Below are 7,726 nucleotides of genomic sequence, written 5' to 3' on the forward strand. Positions count from 1 at the left end.
ATTTTTTTTAATAATTTTTTTTATTTTCCCACTGTACAGCAAGGGGGTCAGGTTATCCTTACATGTGTACATTACAATTACATTTTTTCCCCCACCCTTTCTTCTGTTGCAACATGAGTATCTAGACAAGTTCTCAATGCTATTCAGCAGGATCTCCTTGTAAATCTATTCTAAGTTGTGTCTGATAACCCCAAGCTCCCGATCCCTCCCACTCCCTCCCCCTCCGATCAGGCAACCACAAGTCTCTTCTCCAAGTCCATGATTTTCTTTTCTGAGGAGATGTTCATTTGTGCTGGATATTAGATTCCAGTTATAAGTGATATCACATGGTATTTGTCTTTGTCTTTCTGGCTCATTTCACTCAGGATGAGATTCTCTAGTTCCATCCATGTTGCTGCAAATGGCATTATGTCATTCTTTTTTATGGCTGAGCAGTATTCCATTGTGTATATATACCACATCTTCCGAATCCAATCATCTGTTGATGGACATTTGGGTTGTTTCCATGTCCTGGCTATTGTGAATAGTGTTGCAATGAACATGCGGGTGCACGTGTCTCTTTTAAGTAGAGTTTTGTCCGGATAGATGCCCAAGAGTGGGATTGTGGGGTCATATGGAAGTTCTATGTATAGATTTCTAAGGTATCTCCAAACTGTTCTCCATAGTGGCTGTACCAGTTTACATTCCCACCAACAGTGGAGGAGGGTTCCCTTTTCTCCATACCCCCTCCAGCACTTATTATTTGTGGATTTATTAATGATGGCCATTCTGACTGGTGGGAGGTGGTATCTCATGGTAGTTTTGATTTGCATTTCTCTTATAATCAGCGATGTTGAGCATTTTTTCATGTGTTTGTTGGCCATCTGTATATATCTTCCTTGGAGAAATGTCTCTTCAGGTCTTTTGCCCATTTTTCCATTGATTGATTGGCTTTTTTGCTGTTGGGTTGTATAAGTTGTTTATATATTCTAGAGATTAAGCCCTTGTCAGTTGCATCATTTGAAACTATTTTCTCCCATTCTTTAAGTTGTCTTTTTGGTTTCCTTTGCTGTGCCAAAGCTTTTCAGTTTGATGAGGTCCCATGGGTTTATTTTTGCTCTAATTTCTATTGCTTTGGGAGACTGACCTTAGAAAATATTCATGATGTTGATGTCAGAGAGTGTTTTGCCTATGTTTTCTTCTAGGAGTTTGATGGGTCCTGTCATATATTTAAGTCTTTCAGCCATTTGGAGTTTATATTTGTGCATCGTGTGAGGGTGTGTTCTGGTTTCATTGCTTTGCATGCAGCTGTATTACACTCTTTATGAAAGTCTTTGTTGATTATTTTTTCTTTAATCCTCTTTAATCAACTTTTTAAAATATTTTTTTAGTTTGGATGCTATTGACCCATCATCAAATTCACTGATTCCTTCTTCTGTCATCTAAAATGTTTATTTGACCCTAGGTAGCAATTTTTTTTCATTTTATTTATTGTCTTCAAGTTCATAATTTCCATGTATACTTCTTAGTAATATCTGTGAGATATTCTAATTTTTGAGTAATTACAGTATTTCATTATTTGTTTAAATGCAGCTTTTTAATTACCTGATTGCATTTATAATATCTTCCTTGATGTTTTTCCTGCTAAAATCAACACAGGGCCCATTCAGTGGTAATTTCTAATGAATGCTTTTTTTCCTAGTTATGAGTCACAATTTTCTGCATGATTTGTAAATTTTGCTTCAATATGAATGTTTTTCCAGATCATTTGTCCTTCATTTATTTTTTTCCATCTATTCCAGAATTACTCTCCAGAATCTCTCTCCTCTTGGATGTGCAGTTGCTGATGTGTCTGTTCAGGTTTGGTTTTCCAATTTGTATTCTTATTTTTTATTCTGGTTTAATAGAAGATAAAATGTGCTCCTGTAGTCATATAGTTTAGTAGTCAGCTGATGATTTGGACAAAAGTCATGCTCCAAGTTTTGATCCCATATTGCTTCCACCATTGGCAGGACGATATGTGGGCAGAAAGGAGTGCAAAGTGCAGCCCATTCTCAAGCCTTTATGTTTTTCTGGGGCCTCTTTTTGATTCTCGTGAATGTGACTTTGCAGTTTTCCCAAGAAGTTTGGACAGTTTATCATTCTCATTTATGGTTTTCATTATTAAATGAAATAATGGTCTACACATTATCTGGCTGGTCTACACATTTGCCGACTTAGATTGCAAACTCAGGTTAGCAGATCTGAGCGTTTGCTCTAATCATTCCCTTATGAGCTTTCTAATAACACACTGTTTTGTGTGCTGGTCAGTCTATCCATAACTAACGTTGTTGCTAGACTGGCCCTTGTGATTCTTATGATTGCAGATCACCCTCAGCGATAACCATCAGGAAACGCTGAAAAAAAAAAAAAAAAAAAAAAACCTTGTTACTCCAGGTCCTGGAAATTATAGGCATTCCTTGGGCCACATGGTGATATTGTGAGGTGAGAGAGCATGTAAGCACATTTGGGGTTCTGCTTTTATTAGAGTCAAAAGAGAGGGCCCAGGGTTTCTATGATTACTCTTTATAGGTAAATTTAAAATATTTAGAGCAAGAATTTAAAGAGCAGAAAGAGAAAAAAGAAACAAACAAATAAAAAAAGCAATCCAAATGGTCAGTTATTAAAATCAATTAATATATCTTAAAAAAAAAAGAAGCCCCTAGTATGGGATGGGTAAGACAGACTGGCTTTTGACCTAGTCTGGTGGCTGACAGTGTATTTATTCAGTATAGCAATCTTTTAAGTTAATGGTCTTTTACATGGATGCCTGGCAATCAGTTTATGTCAGACACTTGGATTATAAAAAGAAAAAGCAACTGTTTGGGCTTACACAACATATGTAGATAACACCACCAGGCATGGGCTTGCCTCCTCCACGCCAAGTTAAGTCCACTCATCCTGGCAGCAAAGATGCTGGATTTACAAGGCCAAACACACCCTGGTTAAACCACTCTGCCACCTGAGCAGGGAATTTGGAAGCATCTTCTGGCAAGAAGGCCTCAGACCCAGTGGTTCTTAGCTAAAGTTTCACCAATTCTTTAACAAACATCTCTCAAGTGTTTGCTTGGATATGGAGACCTGAAAATCTGCTGGTGGTAATGTAAAATTTTGGAATCGACTGCAAAAGGAAGGAAGAAAATTATTCGAAATGCTGAAAATGTTTTATATTTTGATGGTGGTGTTTACATGAGAACATGTACTTGTTAAATCTTAAAAACTCTCCATAACTGAGGATGAGTCATATTTTGTAAATTAAAACTGAGTACAATTGATTTAAAATTAAAGTTTTTCTTGAAGATGTTTTTAAAGGTGTTATTTATCAGGCTACTCTTATTTTTCTTGAAGATGTTTTAAAGATGTTATTTATCAGGCTACTTTTATTTTGCTCACGGATTTTTTTTTAAGGATTTTTTTAATAGTTATTTCCCCAATACATTTTCTTTCTACCATACAGCACAGTGACCCAGTTATACATACATGTACACATTCTTTTTCCTCACATTATCATACTCTATCATAAGTGACTGGACATAAAGTTCCCAGTGCTACACAGCAGTATCTCATTGCTAATCCATTCCAAAGGCAATATTTGTATCTATTAACCCCAAGCTCCCCAACCACCCCATTCCCTCCCCCTCCCCCTTGGCAACCACAAGTCTATTCTCCAAGTCCATGATTTTCCTTTCTGTGGAAAGGTTCACTTGCGCCTTATATTAGACTCCAGATATAAGTGATATCTTATGGTATTTGTCTCTCTCTTTTTGACTTACTTCATTCAGAATGAGGGTCTCTAGTTCCATCCATGTTGCTCTAAATGGCATTATTTCATTCTTTTTCATGGCTGAGTAGTACTCCATCATGTATATATACCACATCTTCCTAATCCAATCATATGTCAGTGGTCATTAGGGTTGTTTCCATGTTTTGGATATTGTGAATAATGCTGAAATGAACATACGGGTGCATGTGTCTTTTTTAAGGAAAGTTTTGTCTGGACATATGCTCAAGAGTTGGATTGTCAGGTCATATGGTAGTTCTATATTTAGCTTTCTGAGGTACCTCCATACTGTTCTCCATAGTGGCTGTACAAGCCTATATTCCCACCAACAGTACAGGAGGGTTCCCTTTTCTCCACACCCCCTCCAGCATTTGTTATTTGTGGACTTCTTGATGATGGCCATTCTGACTGGTGTGAGGTGGTATCTCATGGTAGTTTTGATTTTCATTTCTCTAATAAATCAGTGATGTTGAGCATTTTTTCATCTGTACATCTTCCTTGGAGAAATGTCTCTTCAGGTCTTTTGCCCATTTTTCAATTGGGTTATTGGCTTTTTTGCTGTTGAATTAAGTTGTTTGTATATTTGAGAGATTAAGCGTCTGTCAGATATATCATTTGAAACTATTTTCTCCCATTCTGTAAGCTGTCTTTTTGGTTTCTTTTTGGTTTCCTTTGCTGTGCAAAAGCTTGTCAGTTTGCTTAGGTCCCATTGGTTTATTTTTGCTTTTATTTCTGTTGGTTTGGGAGACTGACCTGAGAAAATATTCATAAGGTTGATGTCAGAGAATGTTTTGCCTATGTTCTCTTCCAGGAGTTTGATGGTGTCTTGTGTTATATTTAAGTCTTTAAGCAATTTTGAGATTATTTTTAGGCATGGTGTGAGGATGTGTTCTAGTTTCATGGATTTGCATGCAGCTGTCCAGGTTTCCCAGCAATACTTGCTGAATAGACTCTTTTTCAAACTTTATGTTCTTGCCTCCCTTGTCAAAGATTATTTGACCATAGGTATCAGGGTTTATTTCTGGGTTCTCTATTATGTTCCATTGGTCGGTCTGTCTACTTGGTACCAGTACCGCAGTGTCTTGATGACTGTGGCTTTGTAATATTGCCTGAAGTCTGGGAGAGTTATGCCTCCTGCTTGGTTTTTGTTCATCAGGATTGCTTTGGCAATTCTGGGTCTTTTGTGGTTCCATATAAATTTCTGGATTGTTTGTTGTAGTTCTGTGAAAATTGTTATGGGTAATTTGATTGGGATTGCATTTAATCTGTAGATTGCTTTGGGTAGTATGGCCATTTTCACAATATAAATTTTTCCAACCCAGGAGCATGGAGTATCTTTCCATTTATCTACATCTTCTTTAATTTTCTTTCTTTTCGTTTTTTTTTTTTTTTTTTTTTTTGTCTTTTGTCTTTTTGTTGTTGTTGTTGTTGTTGCTATTTCTTGGGCCGCTCCCGTGGCATATGGAGGTTCCCAGGCTAGGGGTTGAATCGGAGCTGTAGCCACCGGCCTACGCCAGAGCCACAGCAAGGCGGGATCCGAGCTGCGTCTGCAACCTACACCACAGCTCACGGCAACGCCGGATCCTTAACCCACTGAGCAAGGGCAGGGACCGAACCCGCAACCTCATGGTTCCTAGTCGGATTCGTTAACCACTGCACCACGACAGGAACTCCTTCTTTAATTTCCTTGATTAATGTTTTATATTTCTCAGCATATAAGCCCTTTACCTCCTTGGTCGGGTGTATTCCCAGGTATTTGATTTTTTGGGGTGCAATTTTAAAAGGTATTGTATTTCTGTATTCCTTTTCTAATATTTCATTGCTGGTATACAGAAATGTGATTTCTGAAATGTGATTTCTATAATCTTATAGCCTGCTACTTTGCTAAATTTGTTGATCAGTTCAAGTAGTTTTTGGGTTGAGTCTTTAGGGTTTTCTATATATAGTATCATGTTATCTGCATACAGTCACAGTTTTATCTCTTATCTTCCTATTTGGATGCCTTTTATTTCTTTTGTTTGTCTGATTGCTGTGGCTAGGATTTCCAGTACTATGTTGAATAACAGTGGTGAGAGTGGACATTAGCCATAATTTCCTCAAATATATTTTCTTTTTTTTTTTTTTTTTTTTTTTTGTCTTTTTGCTACTTCTTGGGCCGCTCCGCGGCACATGGAGGTTCCCAGGCTAGGGGTCCAATTGGAGCTGTAGCCACCGGCCTACGCCAGAGCCACAGCAACGCAGGATCCAAGCCGCGTCTGCAACCTACACCACAGCTCACGGCAATGCCGGATCCTTAACCCACTGAGCAAGGGCAGCGACCGAACCTGCCACCTCATGGTTCCTAGTCGGATTCGTTAACCACTGCACCACGACGGGAACTCCCCTCAAATATATTTTCAATCTCCTTTTCTTTTTCTTTTCCTTCTGATATTCCTATTATGCGTAGACTGGCCCACTTTATATTATCCCATAGGTCTCTTATATTGCTTTTATGCTTTTTCATTTGGTTTTCTGTCTGCTGTCCTGATTGGGTGATTTCCATTATTTTATCTTCCACGTCACTAATTTGTTCCTCTGCATTATTCATTCTGCTCTTTATTGCCTTAAGCTCAGTTTGTGTCTCTGCAAATGAATTTTCTAGTTTTTCTTGGCTCCTCCTTGTATTTCCTAGTTCCTTTCTAAAGGAATCTGCATTACTGTTGATAGCCTCTCTTAATTCCTTCAGTATTTTCAATACCTCCCTTTTGAACTCAATGTCTGACAGACTGCAGAGGTCTCTTTTGTTGTTGACTACTTTAGGTGAATTCTCCTGTTCCATTAACTGGGAATGGTTTTTGTGCTTCTTCATCTTGCTTGTGTTTTTCTTTTTCTGTGAGTTCAGGGAAGCCAAACTGTAGTCTTGTAAGGTTACTTCTATGCAAGAATACCCCTTTGTGTTTTTTTGGGGGGTTACTATTTATTTTTTGGTGTGGGTATTTGAATATTTGCTGTCTCTTTCTTCAGTGTGAGCAGGCTGTTGTTCCCAGGATGCTCATGCATTTTCAGGGAGAAGGAGGCAATGGGTGGGGCCAGCAGTCAGTGCCTGGCCACTGTGCTCTCAATCACAGCAAGGACCTGCAGGAAGGTTGCACAGGCTATTCCTAGTTGCAGGAACCTGGGAAATGGTAATAAGCTTGAGGCAGATCTTCAAGGTGACCAGTGCATTTCGTGGTAGCAACAGCAGGGTGCGTGAGTTCCCAGGGGAGTGAGAGCAACAACAGCTTGTGTTTGATTGCAGTGCCCTCCTCTGTGGTGATTGGAACCACAGGTGGTGCCTGTTCAGGGACCCCTATTGGGACCAGGCCATGACCATCTCTAGAGTAACTGCAGTGGTTTGCCCCTGCCACCATGCATGAAGCAACCCATCTCATTTAGCCCACATGTGAGGTGTTGTAAAGGGTGCTCCTAGTTGGAGGATCCTGGGAAGTGACAGAGATCAGGTGTGTTGGTACTGCCCAGAGCATTTGGCAGTGGCAACAGCAGGGCGGGTGTGTTCTCAGAGGTACAAGAGCACCAACAGGTGGTGTTTGGTCACAATGCCTTCTTCTGCGGTGCCCTTTAGGAGAATGGGGCTGCAAGTGATTTATGTTCAAATGGCAGTGGGCCACGCCCACCTCTGGAGTCAGAGGTAACTGCAGCAGTTTACCCCTGCCGCCTGCAGACCATGCAAGAAGCACTCTGTCCCACTTAGTCCATGCAGATGGTGCTGCACCAGTTGCTCCTAGTTGTAGGGTCTTGGGAAGGGACAGTGACCAATGTCTGGGTGCCACCCAGACCTTTTGGCAGTGGCAGCTGCAGGATGGATGTGTTCCCAGGGGAGTGAGAGCAATAGCCTATGGTGCTTGGTTGCAATGCCCTCTTTTTTTCCTTTTTGCCAACCCTTGAGGT

Source organism: Sus scrofa, chromosome 6 (assembly GCF_000003025.6).
Source record: "Sus scrofa isolate TJ Tabasco breed Duroc chromosome 6, Sscrofa11.1, whole genome shotgun sequence".
NCBI classification, from domain to species: domain Eukaryota; kingdom Metazoa; phylum Chordata; class Mammalia; order Artiodactyla; family Suidae; genus Sus; species Sus scrofa.